The sequence below is a fragment of the Rattus norvegicus genome, chromosome 15 (genome assembly GCF_021556685.1).
Source record: "Rattus norvegicus strain SHRSP/BbbUtx chromosome 15, alternate assembly SHRSP_T2T, whole genome shotgun sequence".
NCBI classification, from domain to species: Eukaryota; Metazoa; Chordata; class Mammalia; order Rodentia; family Muridae; genus Rattus; species Rattus norvegicus.
The window spans coordinates 46,346,230-46,370,326 of record NC_141548.1 but is presented as its reverse complement, the minus strand read 5'-3'; the positions used below and the strand labels follow the sequence as shown (position 1 = coordinate 46,370,326).

Sequence of the window (24,097 nt, the reverse complement as noted above, 5' to 3'; positions counted from 1 at the left end):
ACCACACCTGACTAATGATCTTGTCATCTCTTCATCTCTTTGTCTCCTGCATCTACTAATTCCCAAGTGTAAGCATCCCAGTCTCCCCCGCAGAACCCACGACACCTCCTCAGCATCCTCACCAGTGCAGCTGCAGTAGAGCCTTACTGGCTACTTCCCTCAGTATTTTCTTTCACCTAGTGATACACAACAATCCTAACAGACATATAAATGTGAATTATAATTGTTTTCTTTCAACAGCTATCATAGAGTTCACTTCCCTTGAAGCTAAAAGCAAATGAATTTTATTTTTTCTTTTCAAAATCTCAAAGAACCTTCGTGATCTGGTCCTTACCATCACTTTTGACTCATTTTGACATCTCCCAAAAGACTCAGTGTATGAAATTGTGGCAAATATCTAGTCGCTAAGTGCATAAGGTGTTTTCTTCTGTCTACATTTTCTTATCAGTCTTTTCCCTGGAGTGGGCTTTATAGTCTATTACTTACAAGACCCAGTGACCTTTTTCTTGTCTTCAACTGTCATCTCCATTGCCATCTCTTGTGTCTGCCTTCTCTCCCTTCTATGTGGCTCTGTTACAATCCCCCAGAGTAGCTGGGCTCTTTACACACTTATAAACAAACCCAGGATCCCACTATTACTCATTGCAATCACTTACTTGTGTGTGTGTGTGTGTGTGTGTGTGTGTGTGTGTGTGTGTGTGTGTACCTTTTAAAATCTAAGACTACCTTGGCCAGTGAAAGTAATTGGCAGAAATACTAAAGTTGTATTTATGTGCCCCCATTGCCCTTACCTTTACTGTGCCACAAATTTCAGGTTGAAATATGATCTGATTGAAGCTGTGAGGTCAACAGACAATATGCCCTCTGCAACACCACAGAGTCAATTAGTATGTGATACAAATGAAGAGGATAGTGGAGCTAACTAGAAAGAACTAGTTAGTAAAAGCTCCCTTTTCTCTTCCTGATAAATTTGGGGTTTGTTACTCTTTGAGACCTTAAAACTAGCAAGATGTTAACCCTCAAATGATTTCACACCATTTTACATAGTAAAGGAGCAATCAATCATTTACCTAAGTGTGGCCATTGACTCTAGGAACATGATGAGATCATGTGTAAGTAAATAGAAGCTCAGTGTGCCCAAAAGAGTGAGACAGACAGAAATTGCGAAGCTTCTCTTTCCCACGGCTCTTCCCTGGTTTGAAGTTTCTCCTCAGGACATCCATTGTGCTTTTTCACAGTTAAGTCAAATCTTCACATTTCTTAGATTATCAAAATATGCAGTAAATTCAATTGTCTTCAGAAATGTAAAACCCCAAACCTCAGCCTAATATGCCCACATGATGAAAAAGTCTAAATCAAAGGCCTTTCAGTTTGATCAGGTTCTCCTGGAGTAATTTCCTGACTGTAGCTTTGAATCAGAGTGCAGACAGTGCAAATAGACATAAGCAATTTGGCTTTGTACCTCTATGAATCAAATTTCTTGAAATGTAAAGATGCATTTAAAGCATTTTCTAAAGTAGGGTGCCATGGTGCAGATTCTTAGCACCCCAGAAGTTGGGGTAGTACATTTATAAACCCAGCTGACTGTTTCCCCCTGGAAACTTCGTGAAATAATTTGCAGAACCCCAGTATTGTGCCAGACACTACTAGGAGGAGCTAAAGACTGAAGCACTGAGAAATGTTCCACAGAGACCAGCAACAAGGTTTCAGAAAGCTCTTTAGAAAAGGAAAGTTTCTTTTTATGGATCAGGTCACAGTAGAGCACTTTGTGTGAAATACAAAACTTGCCAGTGAACATTTTTAAAATACTCATTTGATATCTTCACAACTTAATGGATTTCATAGTGTACTTAGGCTATCTCTTTGTCTTTTAGGGAAAAAAATGCCATTATATAAATAGTGCTGTTTATCTTTCAAGTATAAGAAAGACCTAAACCACTTAGACCTTTGTTCCACACCCTAAACAGCTAATTCATTGGGCTGCTTTGATTCTCCCACACAGGACTTATTTCTGTTTCCCAGGAGAGATCAACATAAAGGCTAGTGCTAGTGACTGGCTGAGTACTAGCATGGCAGTACACATCTACAATCTCAATATTATCGCAGAGCACACAAGAGAATCAGAAGTTCAAAACTACTTCAGCTACTAGGGTTTGATTGCCAACCTGGTCCCTTGACTTTAAGCACTCAAGCTGAAGCAGTTATCCTAGGCATCTTGAAGAATGTAAAATGGTGCTTAGGAAGGAAGGAGGTGATTAATTAATACACTTCAAAGGACATAGTTTATAACATTGACTGAATAGCTTGTCCTATTAGAACTTCAGTTCTCCATGAATACACCAAATGCAACTGTACATACATATCCATACACATGAACTGTGCATATATAAACAATACACACCCCATACCACAACACGGTTTTAAAAGAAAAATAATATCTAATCTCAGGGTTTCCAAGTTTATATTAATATGTTAGGAGAAGAGAATAAAATTCTTCATGTTTATTGTATTTCAAAAGATTGTGTTCTCACATTCAGTTTCAGCAGAGTGAAAATGAAGAAAAAGGTTGGTTTTACTCGTGTCTAAATTTTAGAAGAAAGTCCCAGATTTTATCAGGAACCAGAACTAGACCCAGTGATTCTGTTAGGTGAGAATAAGAAGCAACTGCTGTATCTCCCCCAAGCAGCAATCAGAGTGAACTGCCAGGTAGAGCTTGCAAAGTCAGATGATTACAGGAGATTCTGGAAACTGAATGTGAACCTGTCTGATTCAGAGGCTCCATGTTCTCCTACACACCACCTCTAGAGATGATTCATTGACACCTAAGGTGGAAGGACAAACTCCCTACACAACGTATAAGTTAGAGAACTTAATAGAAACTCTAGAACACATGATGTGTAGCTTTATCCACTTTGCTTTGCATCTCCTTTCTATGTCTTCAGTTCGTCTTGTCCTTTCTTGATTAATCTACATTGTTTATTGTTTAATCCCAAAATACCCTTGAAAATGGTTCCAAAGAAGGTTTTGTGCCTTAGGAGTTCCAGGTCCTTCTGTAGAGTGTCAGAACCTTCTAGCCTGAGTTCACGGTTCTGCCTATGAAAGATAATGATCCGATGGCCTCTCCCATTCCCATGTCTCTTCCTGAGATAAAGGCCACAATGATTTCTATAATTGCTTCATTTCTACACACAGGAGTTTGGGGGATTACTCTTCACTTATTTGTAAAGATTAAACTTTGTTCTGATAACATTGTGAGACTGTAAACATACCCACCCCCATGTTAATCCAATATAGTTAACATTAAAATAGCATTCTGACCCCTTAACAAAATAAAATTCCTTGAACTACCTGAGGACCCAGCTATACCTCCCTTGGGCATATACTCAAAAGATGCCCCAACATATAACAAAGACACATGCTCCACTATGTTCATAGCAGCCTTATTTATAACAGCCAGAAGCTGGAAAGAACCCAGATGCCCTTCAACAGAGGAATGGATACAGAAACTGCGGTACATCTACACAATGGAATATTACTCAGCTATCAAAAACAATGACTTTATGAAATTCATAGGCAAATGTTTGGACCTGGAAAATATCATCCTGAGAGAGCTAACCCAATCACAGAAAGACATACATGGTATGCATTCATTGATAAGTGGCTATTAGCCCAAATGCTTGAATTACCCTAGATGCACAGAACACATGAAACTCGAGAAGGATGACCAAAATGCGAATGCTTCACTCCTTCTTTAAAAGGGAAACAAGAATACCCTTGGCAGGGAAGAGAGAGGCAAAGATTAAAACAGAGACTGAAGGAACACCCATTCAGAGCCTGCCACACATGTGGCCTATACATATACAGCCACCAAACTAGATAAGATGGATGAAGCAAAGAAGTGCAGACTGACAGGAACTGGATATAGATCTCTCCTGCGAGACACAGCCAGAATACAGCAAATATATAGGCAAATGCCAGCAGCAAACCACAGAATTGAGAACGGGACCCCCGTTGAAGGAATCAGAGAAAGAGGAAGGAATCAGGGAAAGAGGAAGAGCTTGAAGGGGCTCGAGACCCCATATGAACAACAATGCCAACCAACCAGAGTTTCCAGTACTAAACCACTACCCAAAGACTATACATGGACTGACCCTGGGCTCCAACCTCATAGGTAGCAATGAATAGTCTAGTAAAAGTACCAGTGGAAGGGGAAGCCCTTGGTCCTGCCAAGACTGAACTCCCAGTGAACGTGATTGTTGGGGGGAGGGTGGTAATGGGGGTAGGATGGGGAGGGGAAGCCCATATAGAATGGGAGGGGGAGAGGCTAGGGGGATGTTGGCCCAGAAACCAGGAAGGGGAATAACAATCGAAATGTAAATAAGAAATACTCAAGTTAATAAAGATAAAAAAATAAAATAAAATTCCTGTCACTTCTTGCATACATTATACATCTTTGTAGCATTACCTCAATGTGTTTCTCAAAATCCTCTGAATAAACATTATCTTTATTTTACGGACAAAGATGTGGGCCAGGGAAGTAATTTAGAAAATGGCTTGCAAAGAAATTTTCCAAATGGACCAGCTAATGAGGGATAGAGCATAATCCAATGTCTTTAATGTGCTACTTCAAAGACAAGTCCTCCTTTACATTACATAGCCCATGATCAAGGACACCAGTCCAACCCTCACACACTGAACCTCAAAGATTGTTGCTGACTCAGTAGCAATAATATATCACCCTCTGTTCAGTTGTTTCTGGTGGTTTTTGAAAAGATCTCTTTTTCCCATTAATTAATCAAGTAATTAATTTGCTCCTGATCACAGCCCTCTTCCTCCTCTTAGTCTCATTCTTACAAACCATTCCCCCCATTACTCCCTCCTCTTCTACTCAGAGAAGAGGAGGACCCCCTAGGTACCAACCCACCCTAGCATATCAAGTTGCATCAGGACTAAGCGCATCTTCTCCCACTGAGGCCAGACAAGGCAGCCCAGCTAGGGAAAGGGGGATCCAAAGGAAGGCAATAGAGTCAGAGACAGGTCCTGCTCTCATTGTTAATGGACCCACATGAAAACCAAGCAGCACATCTGCTACAAATATGGAAGGGGCCTGGATCCAACCCATGCATGTGTTTTTTGTTTGGTGGTTTAGTCTTTGTGAGCTCCCATGGGCCCAGGTTAGTTTACACTATAGGTCTTATGGTGTTGTTCACCCTTTGAGCTTCCTCAGTCCTTCCCCAGCTCCTCCACAAGACTTCCCAGAGTTCTATCTAAAGTTTGACTGTGGGTCTCTGTATCTGTTTCTATCTACTGCTGGAAGTAGAAGATATTGCCTCTCGAAAGTCAGTTATACTAGGTTCCTGTCTGCAAGCGTAGCAGCGTATCATTAATACTATTAGGGGCTGGCTTTCTCCCATGGCATGGGGCTCAAGTTGGGCCAGTTTTTGTGTGACCATTCCTTTAATCTCTGCTCCATCTTTATCCCTGCACAGCTGATAGGCAGGACAGATTTTAATTTGAAGGTTTTGTAGTTAGGTTGTTTCCTGCCCTCCACTGGGAGTTCTAACTGGGTACAGGAGGTGGCCACATCTGTCTCCATATTCTTAGCTTCTAGTAGTCTCACCTAGGGTCACCCCCATCACCTTCTTACCCCCTCTTTCACCCAGTTCCCCCCTTCCATCCACCTCTGACGACTATTTTAATTCCCCTTCTGATTGAGAGTCAAGCATCCTCCACTGGCTCTCCTTGTTACTTATTTTCTTTGAGTGTGAATTGTAGCATGTGTGTCCAGTATTTTATGGTTAATATATACTTATAAGTGAGTATATGCCACTCCTGTCTTTCTGGGTCTAGATTACCTTACTCAGGATGATTTTTTCCAGTTCCATTCATCTGCATACAAATTCCATAACGTCTGTTTTTAATAGCTGAATAATATTCCATTGTGTATATATGCTGTATTTTCTTTATCCATTCTTCTGTTATGGGAAATCTAGGTTGTTTCTAGTTTCTTGCTTTTATGAGTAACGCTGCTCTGAACATAGTTGAGCACCTTGTAGGTATATGCCCAGGTGTAGTATAGCTGTCTCTTGAGATAGAACTCTTCCCAATTTTCTGAGAAACCACTAAAATGATTTCCAAAGTGGTTTAACAAGTTTGCACTCCTGCTAGTAATAGAGGAATGTTCCCCTTGCTCCACTTCCCTGCCAGAATGTGCTGTCACTTGAGTTTTGATCTTAGCCATTCTGATGGGTGTACAATAAATCAGTCATTTTGATTTGTATTTCTCTCATGGCTAAGAACATTCAACATTTCTTTTTTTATTGGATATTTTATATTTATATTTCAAATGCTATCCAATTTCCCAGTTTCCTGTCCATATACCCCCATCCCATATTTCTTCCCTCTGATACTATGAGAATGTTCCCCCACCCACCCACTCACTACTTTCTGCCTCCCCTTCCTGACATTCCCCTACACTGGGGCATCCAGCCTTGGTAGGACCAAGGGCTTCTCCTCCCATTGATACCCAACAAAGCCATCCTCTGCTACATATGCAGCTTGAGCCATAGGCCTGTCCATGTGTACTCTTTGGATAGTGGTTTAGTCCCTGGGAGCTCTGGTTGGTTGGTATTGTTGTTGTTATGGGGCTGCAAACTCTTTCAGCTCCTTCAATCCTTTCTCTAACTTCTCCACTGAGGACCTCGATCTCAGTTCAATAGTTGACTGTGAGCATCTGCCTCTGTATTTGTCAGGCTCCAGCAGAGCCTTTTAGGAGACAACTATATCAGGTTCTGTCAGCATCACTTCTTGGCATCAGCAATATTGTCTGGTTTTGATAGCTGTATGTATATGGGATGGATCCCCAGGTAGGGCATTCTCTGAATGGTCTTTCCTTCAGTCTCTGCTCCAAACTTTGTCACTGTATTTCCTCCTATACAGAATGGGGAAAGATCTTCACCAACTCTCTCTGACAGAGGACTTGTATTTAAAAAATATTTTAAAACTCAAAATTACACACCAACATACTAAATTACCCAATTAATAATGGGTACAGAGCTAAACAGAGAATTCTCAACAGGGAAATCTCGAACATTTTAAAATATTTTTTTTCAATACCAGTCCTCTGTCAGATATAGAGCTGGTGAAGATCTTTCCCCACTCTGTATGTAGGCTGTCGCGCCCACCTCGACCGGCAAGGAAGACGCAACACCGTTGGATCCTTCTCAATCAGCCTTTATTGCAGGAACACCTTATTGATGATACGGGGACCCCGGGGAACAAAGGCACTCGCCTTAAATACAAGACAGGCTGTGGCTGTAAATTTGTCCACTGGGGATTGGTGGAGCATGAAATACCTATTTAGCATGAATATCACCCTGGCCTTGTAGGTGCTGGGGGTCTGCCAACACATGCACTGTAGGTGTTTACCACAAACGACCACCAGACGTCGGCGCCATCTTTAGCCGCTCCCTACATCTCCCTCTTTTTTGTTTTTTTTAAAAATGAACCCATTAGGTGGAGGTAGTGGTCTGAGAGAGGTCAGACATGCCTCACAGAGTGCCCAGCTCGGCCATGGCGAACCACTCTTGCAGTTAGGACTGCACCCCAATGGCTAGAGATGACTTATGTACAACACACTGTCCTGGGCTATATGTGTGTGTTTAATATTAGGGGAGAAGCAGAGCAGAGGGGCATAGGACCAGACCGAATGTTCAAACAGGGCAAGGTCACCTCTGTCTATGACTGGTCTAGATCTGGGTGTCACGTCAATACACGTCATTGCTCCTGTCTTAGGTCGTTCCTCTCTAAAAACTCGGCCTTACCCGTCACTGGAAATTAACCCTATCGCCACCGGGCTCCTGTCTTAGGTTGGTCCGAGCCTGAGGAAAGTTGCCCGTCTCTGGATACAATGACTTCACATGACAGTGACAAAATATGATCTAGGGCGAACTCTCAATCTATCAGAGAGGCCAGCCATACACTGGGAGAAGCACCACTTTCAATGGCCGCCATAGCTTGGTAAACAATCGCTTTGTGTCTGGCATGCTCTCGTTGTAAATGGCAAAAAAGCCATAGACATACTCCACATCCCAAGAGGACAATGGCCCCCCCAGGCAAACATACCAGCCCAATCTTTAAAAAATGAGAAAGCATTAGTGATCCACGAGGTGAAATCTCCAAACGTGATGGGTTCCATTCTGGTATTGTTAAGGACAGCAATCAGCAATTGTCTCGATAATTGTTCCGCTTCCATGGACCAGTTTCCTTTCAAATAATTTGAGATTTCTTTGCTCTGTTGAAAATACTGAGAAAAGTTAGCTTGCAATGGAGTAACACATAAACCTCTAAGAGAGGAAACGCAGGACAGCTGTGTCATATGATATAATGCCTCAATTTGTTCTTGAATCAAATCTATTCGTTGGTTAGCTAATAGAAAGCCAGATGCCAAGTGGGCATTAAATTCTTCTTGTATCTCTAATGCCACTGCGGTTCTTTCTACAATCTGATTGATAGTCTCAGCTGTCTGTATTTGATTAGTCATAGATTTAGTAGCAGCATGGCGATCCACAGCAGAGCGGCCATGCATATCCAAAATTAAGAAATTTAGAGTAAAAAGAGCTAAAGACAACTGTTCTCTTGGTGTTTTGCCATAGGCAATTCCCCCTTTTTGTTTTTGTAAGAGCTCTTTTAAAGTACGATGTGCTCTTTCTACAATTCCTTGACCTTGGGGATTGTATGGCAATCCTGTAGTATGTTTGACCTGTATTGTTTGGCAAAATGTCTGAAAAGACTTTGTAGTGTAGGCAGGTCCGTTGTCTGTCTTGAGGCTGTCAGCTTTCCCCAGGCTGTCCACACCTCTAAGCAATGACTGATGGCATTACGAGCCTTTTCACCAGTCATCAGAGTGGCATGTATAATGCTAGAACAGGTATCAACAGAAACATGTGTATATTTTAAATTTCCAAATTGAGATATGTGTGTGACATCCATCTGCCAGAGTTTTAGTGGAATCAGACCACGAGGGTTAACTCCCACCTGAGGAGGGTGGTGAAACTGAACACAATTCTGGCAACGTAATACTACATCACGAGCTGTAGCTCTAGAGATTTTAAATTTTTGTTGAAGAGTGAAAGCAGGAACATGAAAATTTTGATGAAATTCTCTAGCAAGATCAACTAGAGCTGCATGAAAAATAAATTCTCTGCGAGTACTAGCATCCACCAAAGCGTTATTACTGGCCATGGGACCAGGCAAATTAGTATGAGCTCGAATATGTTGTATGAAAAACTTATTTTTTCTTGGCCCAAATAAATTTTTGTAATTCTAAAAGAATTTGACATATAGTACTAGTCAACCTAATTGGCCCTGTAATTTCAAGTGAGCGCACAACGTTAACTACATAAGCAGAATCAGAAATTAAATTGAAAGAATCATGAAATCTTTTAAAAACTTCCAACACAATTTTACATTCTGTAATTTGGGGGTGCCTGGCTTCTAGGATAAGAGTTCTATAAAAATATTATCTCAATTTAGACCTGTTTCTCTAGGTTGGCTCATGTCACATATTGTCTAGAATGACTCTATCTAAATTATCAGTTTTATGTCAACTTCTTGTTATAGATGTTATAATTTTTTAACCATATCCAATAACTTAAAGGCTAATAATCTATGACCGAGGCATGTAGAACATATTTATACATTTAAAACCAGTCAGAAGAAGTCCCATACCCGCGGATCCCGGCCCGCAGCAGCTCTCTGCTCCCAGACCCGGTGAGAGAGAGACCCAACCGCCTGGTCAGGTGGGCACTCCTGAGGCTGCAGAGCGGAAGAGACCACCAACACTGCTCACCCCTGCCCACATCCCTGGACCAAGAGGAAACTGTATAAGGCCTCTGGGCTCCCGTGGGGGAGGGCCCAGGAGCGGCAGGACACCTGCCTGAGACACAGCCGGAACCTGAAAGAAACAGACCGGATAAACAGTTCTCTGCACCCAAATCCCATGGGAGGGAGAGCTAAACCTTCAGAGAGGCAGACAAGCCTGGGAAACCAGAAGAGACTGCTCCCTGCACACATATCTCGGACGCCAGAGGAAAAAGCCAAAGACCATCTGGAACCCTGGTGCACTGAAGCTCCCGGAAGGGGCGGCACAGGTCTTCCTGGTTGCTGCCGCTGCAGAGAGCCCCTGGGCAGCACCCCACGAGCGAACTTGAGCCTCAGGACCACAGGTAAGACCAAATTTTCTGCTGCAAGAAAGCTGCCTGGTGAACTCAAGACACAGGCCCACAGGAACAGCTGAAGACCAGTAGAGAGGAAAAACTACACGCCCGAAAGCAGAACACTCTGTCCCCATAACTGACTGAAAGAGAGGAAAACAGGTCTACAGCACTCCTGACACACAGGCTTATAGGACAGTCTAGCCACTGTCAGAAATAGCAGAACAAAGTAACACTAGAGATAATCTGATGGCGAGAGGCAAGCGCAGGAAGCCAAGCAACAGAAACCAAGACTACATGCCATCATCGGAGCCCAATTCTCCCACCAAAACAAACATGGAATATCCAAACACACCAGAAAAGCAAGATCTAGTTTCAAAATCATATTTGATCATGATGCTGGAGGACTTCAAGAAAGACATGAACACACTTAGGGAAACACAGGAAAACATTAATAAACCAGTAGAAGCCTACAGAGAGGAATCGCAAAAATCCCTGAAAGAATTCCAGGAAAACACAATCAAACAGTTGAAGGAATTAAAAATGGAAATAGAAGCAATCAAGAAAGAACACATGGAAACAACCCTGGATATAGAAAACCAAAAGAAGAGACAAGGAGCTGTAGATACAAGCTTCACCAACAGAATACAAGAGATGGAAGAGAGAATCTCAGGAGCAGAAGATTCCATAGAAATCATTGACTCAACTGTCAAAGATAATGTAAAGCGGAAAAAGCTACTGGTCCAAAACATACAGGAAATCCAGGACTCAATGAGAAGATCAAACCTAAGGATAATAGGTATAGAAGAGAGTGAAGACTCCCAGCTCAAAGGACCAGTAAATATCTTCAACAAAATCATAGAAGAAAACTTCCCTAACCTAAAAAAAGAGATACCCATAGACATACAAGAAGCCTACAGAACTCCAAATAGATTGGACCAGAAAAGAAACACCTCCCGTCACATAATTGTCAAAACACCAAACGCACAAAATAAAGAAAGAATATTAAAAGCAGTAAGGGAAAAAGGTCAAGTAACATATAAAGGGAGACCTATCAGAATCACACCAGACTTCTCGCCAGAAACTATGAAGGCCAGAAGATCCTGGACTGATGTCATACAGACCCTAAGAGAACACAAATGCCAGCCCAGGTTACTGTATCCAGCAAAACTCTCAATTAACATTGATGGAGAAACCAAGATATTCCATGACAAAACCAAATTTAAACAATATCTTTCTACAAATCCAGCACTACAAAGGATAATAAAGGGTAAAGCCCAACATAAGGAGGCAAGCTATACCCTAGAAGAAGCAAGAAACTAATCGTCTTGGCAACAAAACAAAGAGAAAGAAAGCATACAAACATAACCTCACATCCAAATATGAATATAAAGGGAAACAATAATCACTATTCCTTAATATCTCTCAATATCAATGGCCTCAACTCCCCAATAAAAAGACATAGATTAACAAACTGGATACGCAACGAGGACCCTGCATTCTGCTGCCTACAGGAAACACACCTCAGAGACAAAGACAGACACTACCTCAGAGTGAAAGGCTGGAAAACAACTTTCCAAGCAAATGGTCAGAAGAAGCAAGCTGGAGTAGCCATTCTAATATCAAATAAAATCAATTTCCAACTAAAAGTCATCAAAAAAGATAAGGAAGGACACTTCATATTCATCAAAGGAAAAATCCACCAAGATGAACTCTCAATCCTAAATATCTATGCCCCAAATACAAGGGCACCTACATACGTAAAAGAAACCTTACTAAAGCTCAAAACACACATTGCACCTCACACAATAATAGTGGGAGATTTCAACACCCCACTCTCATCAATAGACAGATCATGGAAACAGAAATTAAACAGTGATGTCGACAGACTAAGAGAAGTCATGAGCCAAATGGACTTAACAGATATTTATAGAACATTCTATCCTAAAGCAAAAGGATATACCTTCTTCTCAGCTCCTCATGGTACTTTCTCCAAAATTGACCATATAATTGGTCAAAAAACGGGCCTCAACAGGTACAGAAAGATAGAAATAATCCCATGCGTGCTATCGGACCACCACAGCCTAAAACTGGTCTTCAATAACAATAAGGGAAGAATGCCCACATATACTTGGAAATTGAACAATGCTCTACTCAATGATAACCTGGTCAAGGAAGAAATAAAGAAAGAAATTAAAAACTTTTTAGAATTTAATGAAAATGAAGATACAACATACTCAAACTTATGGGACACAATGAAAGCTGTGCTAAGAGGAAAACTCATAGCGCTGAGTGCCTGCAGAAAGAAACAGGAAAGAGCATATGTCAGCAGCTTGACAGCACACCTAAAAGCTCTAGAACAAAAAGAAGCAAATACACCCAGGAGGAGTAGAAGGCAGGAAATAATCAAACTCAGAGCTGAAATCAACCAAGTAGAAACAAAAAGGACCATAGAAAGAATCAACAGAACCAAAAGTTGGTTCTTTGAGAAAATCAACAAGATAGATAAACCCTTAGCCAGACTAATGAGAGGACACAGAGAGTGCGTCCAAATTAACAAAATCAGAAATGAAAAGGGAGACATAACTACAGATTCAGAGGAAATTCAAAAAATCATCAGATCTTACTATAAAAACCTATATTCAACAAAATTTGAAAATCTTCAGGAAATGGACAATTTCCTAGACAGATACCAGGTATCGAAGTTAAATCAGGAACAGATAAACCAGTTAAACAACCCCATAACTCCTAAGGAAATAGAAGCAGTCATTAAAGGTCTCCCAACCAAAAAGAGCCCAGGTCCAGATGGGTTTAGTGCAGAATTCTATCAAACCTTCATAGAAGACCTCATACCAATATTATCCAAACTATTCCACAAAATTGAAACAGATGGAGCCCTACCGAATTCCTTCTACGAAGCCACAATTACTCTTATACCTAAACCACACAAAGACACAAAAAAGAAAGAGAACTTCAGACCAATTTCCCTTATGAATATCGACGCAAAAATACTCAATAAAATTCTGGCAAACCGAATTCAAGACCACATCAAAACAATCATCCACCATGATCAAGTAGGCTTCATCCCAGGCATGCAGGGATGGTTTAATATACGGAAAACCATCAACGTGATCCATTATATAAACAAACTGAAAGAACAGAACCACATGATCATTTCATTAGATGCTGAGAAAGCATTTGACAAAATTCAACACCTCTTCATGATAAAAGTCCTGGAAAGAATAGGAATTCAAGGCCCATACCTAAACATAGTAAAAGCCATATACAGCAAACCAGTTGCTAACATTAAACTAAATGGAGAGAAACTTGAAGCAATCCCACTAAAATCAGGGACTAGACAAGGCTGCCCACTCTCTCCCTACTTATTCAATATAGTTCTTGAAGTTCTAGCCAGAGCAATCAGACAACAAAAGGAGATCAAAGGGATACAGATCGGAAAAGAAGAGGTCAAAATATCACTATTTGCAGATGACATGATAGTGTATTTAAGTGATCCCAAAAGTTCCACCAGAGAACTACTAAAGCTGATAAACAACTTCAGCAAAGTGGCTGGGTATAAAATTAACGCAAATAAATCAGTTGCCTTCCTCTATACAAAAGAGAAACAAGCCGAGAAAGAAATTAGGGAAACGACACCCTTCATAATAGACCCAAATAATATAAAGTACATCGGTGTGACTTTAACCAAGCAAGTAAAAGATTGTACAATAAGAACTTCAAGACACTGAGGAAAGAAATTGAAGAAGACCTCAGAAGATGGAAAGATCTCCCATGCTCATGGATTGGCAGGATTAATATAGTAAAAATGGCCATTTTACCAAAAGCAATCTACAGATTCAATGCAATCCCCATCAAAATACCAATCCAATTCTTCAAAGAGTTAGACAGAACAATTTGCAAATTCATCTGGAATAACAAAAAACCCAGGATAGCTAAAGCTATCCTCAACAATAAAAGGACTTCAGGGGGAATCACTATCCCTGAACTCAAGCAGTATTACAGAGCAATAGTGATAAAAACTGCATGGTATTGGTACAGAGACAGACAGATAGACCAATGGAATAGAATTGAAGACCCAGAAATGAACCCACACACCTATGGTCACTTGATTTTTGACAAAGGAGCCAAAACCATCCAATGGAAAAAAGATAGCATTTTCAGCAAATGGTGCTGGTTCAACTGGAGGGCAACATGTAGAAGAATGCAGATCGATCCATGCTTATCACCCTGTACAAAGCTTAAGTCCAAGTGGATCAAGGACCTCCACATCAAACCAGACACACTCAAACTAATAGAAGAAAAACTAGGGAAGCATCTGGAACACATGGGCACTGGAAAAAATTTCCTGAACAAAACACCAATGGCTTATGCTCTAAGATCAAGAATCGACAAATGGGATCTCATAAAACTGCAAAGCTTCTGTAAGGCAAAGGACACTGTGGTTAGGACAAAACGGCAACCAACAGATTGGGAAAAGATCTTTACCAATCCTACAACAGATAGAGGCCTTATATCCAAAATATACAAAGAACTCAAGAAGTTAGACCGCAGGGAAACAAATAACCCTATTAAAAAATGGGGTTCAGAGCTAAACAAAGAATTCACAGCTGAGGAATGCTGAATGGCTGAGAGACACCTAAAGAAATGTTCAACATCTTTAGTCATAAGGGAAATGCAATTCAAAACAACCCTGAGATTTCACATCACACCAGTGAGAATGGCTAAGATCAAAAACTCAGGTGACAGCAGATGCTGGCGAGGATGTGGAGAAAGAAGAACACTCCTCCATTGTTGGTGGGATTGCAGACTGGTAAAACCATTCTGGAAATCAGTCTGGAGGTTCCTCAGAAAATTGGACATTGAACTGCCTGAGGATCCAGCTATACCTCTCTTGGGCATATACCCAAAAGATGCCTCAACATATAAAAGAGACACGTGCTCCACTATGTTCATCGCAGCCTTATTTATGATAGCCAGAAAATGGAAAGAACCCAGATGCCCTTCAACAGAGGAATGGATACAGAAAATGTGGTACATCTACACAATGAAATATTACTCAGCTATCAAAAACAACGAGTTTATGAAATTCGTAGGCAAATGGTTGGAACTGGAAAATATCATCCTGAGTGAGCTAACCCAATCACAGAAAGACATACATGATATGCACTCATTGATAAGTGGCTATTAGCCCAAATGCTTGAATTACCCTAGATCCCTAGAACAAACGAAACTCAAGACGGATGATCAAAATGTGAATGCTTCACTCCTTCTTTAAATGAGGAAAAAGAATACCCTTGGCAGGGAAGGGAGAGGCAAAGATTAAAACAGAGACTGAAGGAACACCCATTCAGAGCCTGCCCCACATGTGGCCCATACATATACAGCCACCCAATTAGACAAGATGGATGAAGCAAAGAAGTGCAGACCGACAGGAGCCGGATGTAGATCGCTCCTGAGAGACACAGCCAGAATACAGCAAATACAGAGGCGAATGCCAGCAGCAAACCACTGAACTGAGAATAGGTCCCCTATTGAAGGAATCAGAGAAAGAACTGGAAGAGCTTGAAGGGGCTCGAGACCCCAAAAGTACAACAATGCCAAGCAACCAGAGCTTCCAGGGACTAAGCCACTACCTAAAGTCTATACATGGACTGACCCTGGACTCTGACCCCATAGGTAGCAATGAATATCCTAGTAAGAGCACCAGTGGAAGGGGAAGCCCTGGGTCCTGCTAAGACTGAACCCCCAGTGAACTAGTCTATGGGGGGAGGGCGGCAATGGGGGGAGGGTTGGGAGGGGAACACCCATAAGGAAGGGGAGGGGGGAGGGGGATGTTTGCCCGGAAACCGGGAAAGGGACTAACACTCGAAATGTATATAAGAAATACTCAAGTTAATAAAAAAAAAAAGTATTAAAAAAAAAAACCAGTCAGAAACAAAATTGAAGTGGTTAACACATGTCTTTAATATGTAGACCAAGCACCATTTTTGCTTTTCTAGCTGTGATTTTAAAAGAAACACCTTGTCACCTGCTAAGTCTAATAACAAGTCAGGGATTTTTCTAAGAGAAACAGCCATCAGCTCCCATACCAAGAAGCTGAGGAGCTGCTGGCGCCTTTAAGATCAGCTCCTGCAGATGCTCCGCCCCCAGGCAGCTTGTCCAGCTGACCTAGGCTCTTTGCTGCAGGTACAGGGCTCCAAAGGCCGATTGAAACTGCTTTTTATTCATTTGTTCTCTTTTCAGAAACGAGTTAAGACCAAATCAAGGTGTGAATGACCGGCAGATAAAGTTTTTACCATTTTTTCTTTTGAACATGAAACATAAAACATTTAAACAATGAGAAACAAAAACCACAGACATAAACTGACAGACATGGACAGCTTGGTGCATCAAGGACAGACAATAGACATAGAGGGAAAAAACTAGATGGTGTCCCACCGAAGGGACCCAGATATCCTACCAATGAACCCAGAACTAGAAATAAGCATTTCTCCAATAGGAGCCAGCAGAGAGGCAGGACGTCTCCTACCTTTCTTCTGTTCCCAGGAGAGCTCTGAAAGTTTTTCTCTTTCTCCAAAGCATCTATGGAGAGTCTGGGAGGACTGTTTTTCCCAAACCCATTCTCTCTCATGTCTAGGGTGTAAACTGTCTCTAATCAGGGTCCAAAGACTAAAACATAACTCTAAAAGAATGCATACACAAAAACACTTTACCATTACCTTGTCTCTTTTTTATTACAAGTTTTACTCATGCTAGCCCAAATCATCGAGGCCTTTTCTAGCCCATCTTACCCCAATACGTCCCTGTTTTATGGCTCCAGGAGATAAGGGCCAAAAGGTTTTATGGCCCCTGGTTCTTGGAACAGAGCTACTAAATCAGGAGAAGGATCGGATCTTCAAGTCCTTATTATTTTTATCTCGTCCTGTGGAGTAAAAGTTGGTCAGAGTTGATGAAGCATCTGCATTTGAAACACATCTGGTTAGGCTTGGGCCTGGAATGTTCTCTGTTTTAACTTTTACCTTTGGCTGTTGGCAGTTTTGTAGTCCGAGGGGCTTCTCTGTCCCCAACCTGGGGCATTTTGACCATAGGAGCAGGAACTGGCTGCTGTGGGGATAGAATCAAAGGCACTCTCCATGTTAATGATGACTAACGAGAAAAATAACTTAATGCTGGAGACTGACTCCTCTCTTGGAATAAAACCAACAGATAAGGCAGGCTCCCTGAAAGAACTTCTCTTAATGAGCACTCTCTTTCTGTGAGCAAAAGTTGAAGGTCTGGCCACTAAAAGCAGAAATTCTTTTCTTGTTCTTGTTTTCCTTAGAGTCCTCCCCCACCTCACTCTCAGCCTTTTTAGATCATTCCTCCTGTAGCATTTCTAATGCAGCCTGTCCCTTTAAGGTTCCTTGTTCCCAAGCAAAATTTAAATCTTTCCCAGCTTTTCTTAGCTGTCCACCTCAAGATTCCCAGAGACTGCGAACCAAGGTGCAATGGCAATCGCACTCACTAAGAAATCTCTCTATAGTGCTTCTTTTTATCCTAAGCCTTTTTCTTTTAAACAGCTCCTGAAGAGCCAGAAAAATTGGGTGAGACTGAGCAGTCTCCATGTTCACTGTAGCAGCTCCGCAGCTAGTTTCGCTCCCCCCTACTGTGTGGGCTGGGAGCACAAGCACAGATAAAACACTATGCTTCAAAAATTAACGTGGGCTATCAACCAACACACTGCCACTAGAGCGGGGTCCATAAAATTAAGTTTCCTTTCACTACACCTGTTCCATAGCCGGAGAGAGGCAGGCTCTGGTTAAACTCCCCCAGTCTCCAGGGGTGAGACAGTATCTGCCAAGAGCCTCAGTTTGAGGGATAACAAAAGCTGAGTTGACTCCATAGGTTTTGACTGACTTTGTTAATTGTTTTATAGCCTTAAAGTCAACAGGTTCATGATGTCGCTGCCCGTTTGCATCCAGAAAAACTGGAAAACTCAATCCTAACTCTTTCCATACTTCCAGGCAAAAAGAAGTATTTCCTGCAGGCTTCACCATTGTTTTACCTTGAAAGTTATACGGTGGTGCAGGAGGTGCTGTTGGCATAATTGCCTTCTTATTTAAGTCCTTGGCTTGTTTCTGCACAGCGTAAGTGTTTGGCCAGTCAGAATGATAAATCTCTTTCTCATAATGAGCTACCTCCTCCTCAAGATCAGCTAAGTCACTATCACTAAACTCTGAATCACTAGACATCTCCAAGGTCAATGCCTTTAATGAGGGATAATTTTTTTTTTGTTCCTAGATCCTGATTACTATTCTCGCCTTTGTCTATCCTCTCCTTGATCTTTTCTGCCTTTTCTTTTACCTCTTTTCCTCCTTTTCTTTTCTTTCCTTCCTTCAAAACTTTCTCTCCTTCTGACATACTCTCCTGTTGCTCTGTAAGGATTCTCTGATCTGTCCTAACAGCTTCTTCACATCGTTTATCTTCCAAGCAGGCACGGATCATACGCCAAAGCGGCCTTGTCCCTTGTTTAAGCTTGCCCACTGTAGTCTCCTTATCCAGATCTTTTCCCAGCTTCTCCCATGCTCTCAAAGTGAGCGACACTGACACTATAAACCACGGGGCACAAAGGTTACACTCATCAAGAAAACTCAGCAGGATTTTCTTTTCAATTTTAAGCTTACGCTAACCAAGAAGCTCCTGAAGAGCTGACAGGAGCGGGGTGTAGTGTGAGCTTCCCATGCTTTTACGACCTTATTTACGATCGATTTACAAGCAAGGGGAGCTGGCGAGCTGGCATGTTTATTTACACACGATCTTGTGGCTCATCATGGACTCTTCCCAACAAATGCATTCGTGCCCTGGACGGTGGCAATTCAGACAGAAGCAACACCACAACACAAAAAGAGTATAAGGCAAAAGTGCTAGTCCAACCCACAAAGGATCAAATGGAAAAGACAACATTACCGTGCTCCACAAACCCCTTTTTGCCTCTAAACCAAGGCTATCATTGTCTCTGCTTTTCCAGAGAACTTTATTGTCCTACTAGGGAAGTTTTACAATCCCTTATCCCGGACCTTTATCGTCCCAACTTCAGGAACTTTACCGTTCCACTTCTAGGAACTCTATTGTCCCAATTCCGGCAACTAACTGCCCCTACTGGGAACTTACCGACGTCGACCGTCCTGAGGCTGAAAAAGTTCTGGATCCAGACGAGAAAAGATAATTTTCTCAGGTCCCCGTACGGGCCACCAGTTGTCGCGCCCACCTCGACTGGCAAGGAAGACGCAACACCGTTGGATCCTTCTCAATCAGCCTTTATTGCAGGAACACCTTATTGATGATACGGGGACCCCGGGAAACAAAGGCACTCGCCTTAAATACAAGAGGCTGTGGCTGTAAATTTGTCCACTGGGGATTGGTGGAGCATGAAATACCTATTTAGCATGAATATCACCCTGGCCTTGTAGGTGCTGGGGGTCTGCCAACACATGCGCTGTAGGTGTTTACCACAAACGACCACCAGATGTCGGCGCCATCTTTAGCCGCTCCCTACAATAGGCTGCAGTTTTGTGGCAGTTATGGTATCCTTTGGTTTACAAAAGCCTTTCGGTTTCATGGGGTCCTATTTATGAGCTGTCCTTCTTAGTGCCTGAGCTATTGGTGTTCTGTTGTCTCCTGTGCCAATGTGTTAAGCAATTCCCTACTTTCTCTTCTACTACGTTTAGTGGATCAGCTTTATTTCTCCAGTCTTTGATCCACTTGGACTTGAGTTTTGTGCAGGATGATAAATATGGATCTATTTGCATTCTTCAAAATGGAATCATCCAGTTAGACCAGCGCCATTTGTTAGGGATGCTTATTTTTCCATTGTATGATTTTAGTGTCTTTGTCAAAAAAATAAAAATAAAAACCACACATTCCATAGATGTGTGTGTTTATTTCTGGGTCTTTGATTCACTTTCATTGATCAACCTGTCTGTTTTATGCCAATGTGGTGCAGTTTGGATTGCCATTGCTCTGAAATCAGGAATAGTGATATCTCCAGAAGTACTTTTGTGTACAGAATCGTTTTAGCTATCCTGGATTTTTAATTTTTCATATGAAATTGGTAATTGCTCTTTCAAAGTCTATAAAGAATTGTGTTGGAACTTTGGTGGGAATTATGTTAAATCTGTAGATTGCTCTGGGTAAGATAGCCATTTTTTCTATGTTATTCCTACTGATCTGTGAACATGGGTGATCTTTCCACCTTCTGATATCTTCTTTAATTTCTTTCAACAGAGATTTGAAGTTCTTGTCATACAGATATTTCATTTTCTTGGTTAGAGGTACATCAAGATATTTTAAATTATTTGTGTCTATTGTGAAGGGTATTATTTTTCTAATTTCTTTCTCAGCTCATTAATCATCTGCATAAAAGAGGACTATTGATTTTTTTGACTTAATTTTGTATCCAGCCACTTTGCTGAAGAGTTCTCTGGTAGAATTTTTGGGGTCACTTACGTATATCATCTGCAAATAGCGAAATTTTGACTTCTTCCTTTCAGATTTTATGCCCCTTGATCTTCTCCAGTTATTTTATAGCTCTAACTAGAACCTCAAGTAATATATTGAAGAGATAGGAAGAGAGTGGGCAGCTTTGTTTTGCCCCTGATTTTAATGGAATAACTTCAATTTTTCTCCATTTAATTTGATATTGGTTATTGTCTTGCTGTGTATTGTCTTTCTGTGTTTCTATTTGCCTTTGTATCCTTGATCTCTCCAAGACTTTTAACATGAAGGGATGTTAGATTTTGTCATAGGCCTTTTCAGCATCTAATGTGGGTTTTTCTTCATATTGTTTATATGTTGGATTTTATTGATGGGTTTTGATATATTAAACCACCCTTCCTCCCAGGGATGAAGCCTACTTGATCATGGGCTGATGTTTTTAATGTGTTCAAGGACTCATCTCTAAGCTGGGGTTTCTATTCCTGTACAAAGCATCATGACCAAGAAGCAAGTTGGGGAGGAAAGGGTTTATTCAGCTTATACTTCCACATTGTTGTTCATCATTAAAGGAAGTCAGGACTGGAACTCAAGCAGGCCAGGAAACAAGAGCTGATACAGAGGTATTAGAGGAATGTTACTGGCTTGCTTCCCCTGGCTTGTTCAGCTTGCTTTCTTATAGAACCCAAGACTACCAGCCCAGGGATGGAACCACCTACAACAGGCCCTCCCACCCTTGATCACTAGTTGATAAATTGCCTTACAGCTGTATCTCATGAAGGCATTTCCTTAAGGCAGGCTCTTTTCTGTGAGACTCCAGCTTGTGTCAAGTTGGAACACAAAACCAGCCAGTATAATTGACCTCTTGTCAACTCAACATACAAACACATCATTATTAAGCCTCAACCCTTACTTTCTTATTTATCCCCAAGATCTAAATAACTTTAAAAGTTTCACACTCTATAAATATTTACCTATTAAAATTTTAATCTCTTTAAAATACCTAATCTTTTTTAAAATATAAAGTCTTTTCACAATTTAAAGCCTCTTATCTATGGGCTTTACTAAAATATGTTCTTTCTTTGAGAAGGAAAATATCAGGGAATAGTCACAATCAAAAGTAAAATCACATTCTAACCATCTAATGTCTGTGATCCACTCATGATCTTTTGGGCTCCTCCAAGGCCTTGGGTCATTTCTCCAGCTCTGTCCTTTGTAGCATACACCTTGTCTTCTAGGCTTTAGTTGTCTGTACTTTACTGTTGTTCTTGGTAGTCATCTCATGATACTAGCATCCTCAAAACACTGTTGTCTTCTACTGCAACTAATCTTTACCAAAAGCCTCTTATAGGCTCTATTCATGGTGCCAAGCCTCAACTCTTTTGTATGACCCCTTTAGTCCTGGGCTATGGATTGCAACTGAGCCTGTACCTTCACCAATGGCCTTTCATGTCCTCTCATAGTGTAGAGACTCAGCTGTTCTCTATGATCCCTTCCTGCCTTCATAACTAATACGACCTGGATGACACTTACATATCACGAAATCCAGCTGCAGCACTAGGTACAACCTTGGTTATTTCTGGAACATAGCCTTTGTACTCTCTGAAAACACTTCACAGAATATTTCACCCCAATGATGTTGGTCTCTTTTTTAATTGCCATTAATTTTTTAGTTCTAGCTAACTAACAAGAGTCAATAGTCTCAGTAATGTAAAGGCTTTGTTTTAGTAGTCCTGGTATCTTGTTAATCACAGCTAACCAAAACCACAGAATCTTCACAGTCAAAACAGTAACGTCCCTGATAAGAATCTTTAATTTTCCCTCTGAAATTTCATAAGCCAGGCCTCTGTCGTTTGCACTGTTCTCAACATCATCTTCCAAGATCCTATAGAACATCCCACAGAGCTCTTAGTATCAAATGGCTCTTGTAGCCCAAAAGAAGACTCCTTTCTGTGATAACTCCAGCTTGTGTCAAATTGACAAAAAAACAGCCAGCACAAGTCACTTTGTGAGTATTTTCTTGAATGTTTTTGCATCAAGTTCATGAGGGAACTCTTCAAGTTCATGGGGTTGGAAATTCTTTCTTTATTGAATCTTTGTGTGGTTTAGGAGTCAGGATGCCTGTGTCATCATAGAATGAGCTTGGCAATGTTCCTTCTGTTTCTCTTTTGTGGAACAGTTTGAGGAGCACTGACATTAGCTCTTCTTTGAAAGTCCAGTAGAATTCTGTGCTAAACCCATCTGGCACAGCAATCGATACTTTTGGTTGGGAGACTTTTAATGAGTGCTTCTATTTCCTTAGGGTTTATTTAACTCCTTAAATTGTTTACCTGATCTTAATTTAATTTTTGATGTGTTATCTATAAAGAAACTTTTCTATTTCATTTAGATTTTCCAATTTTGTGGGCTACAGGCATTTGAAGTAAGAACTAATGAATTTTTTTGATTTTTTAAGAATCTGTTATGTCTCTCTTTTCATTTCTGATTTTGTTAATTTGAATACTGTTTCTCTGCCTTTTAGTTAGTTTGGTTAAGGGTTTGTCTATCTTGTTGATTTTCTCAAAGACCTAGCTCTTGGTTTCATTGATTCTATATACTGTTCTTTTTGTTTCTAACTGACTTCAACCATAAGTTTGATTACTTTCTGCCATCTACTCCTTGAGTGCATTTGCTCCTTTTTATTCTAGAACTTGCAGTTGTCCTTTTAAGTTGCTATTATGAGTTCTCTGTAATTTCACTATAAAGACACTTAATGCTATGAACTTTCCTCTTAGCACTGCTTTCACTGTGTCCCATAAGTTTGGGTATGTTGTGCCTTCATTTTCATTGAATTCTAAAAAGTCTTTATTTCTTCCCTGACCCAGTAGTCATTGGTAGAGAGTTGTTCAGTTTTCATGAGTTGTAGGCTCTCTTTTGTTTCTGTTGCTCTTGAATTCCAGCTTTAATCCACGATGCTCCGATAAAATACAGGGGATTATTTCAATTTTTTGTCCATCTTTATTGCTGAGCTGTGTCCCTTGTATCCAGCAGAATGGTAGATCCTATTTTCACATCCATTCTGTCAGCCTATGTCTTTTATTGGGAATTGAGTCCATTGATGTTGAAAGATATTAATGACCAATGGTTGTGAATTCCTGTCATTTTTATGTTGATGGTAGTAGAGTGTGTGTGTGTGTGTGTGTGTGTGTGTGTGTGTGTGTCCATTCCTTTGGTTTGTCAATGTGGGGTTATTTATTTCCTCTATTTTCTTAGCCTCACTGGTTGGAGTTTTCATTCTAGTATCTTCTCTAGGCATTGATTTGTGAATAGATAATACTTAAATTTGGTTTTATCATGGAATATCTTGTTTTCTTCATCTGTGGTAATTGAAAGTTTTGCTGGGTGTAGTAGTC

General features: G+C 40.9%; 1 long non-coding RNA gene across 2 annotated transcripts; it reads right to left on the bottom strand.

Moving 5' to 3' along the window:
* Window positions 1-7,217: 7,217 nt before the first annotated feature.
* LOC134481980 (uncharacterized) lies at window positions 7,218-19,568 on the bottom strand. 2 transcript variants are annotated; one of them, XR_015638902.1, is made up of 3 exons: window positions 19,386-19,568; window positions 17,255-17,339; window positions 7,218-8,293 (listed from the first exon to the last, which is right to left on the bottom strand). It is a non-coding gene; the product is annotated as an uncharacterized LOC134481980 (long non-coding RNA). The 2 variants fall into 2 exon arrangements; XR_015638901.1 differs by lacking the exon at window positions 7,218-8,293 and adding an exon at window positions 16,486-17,157.
* Window positions 19,569-24,097: the final 4,529 nt, after the last annotated feature.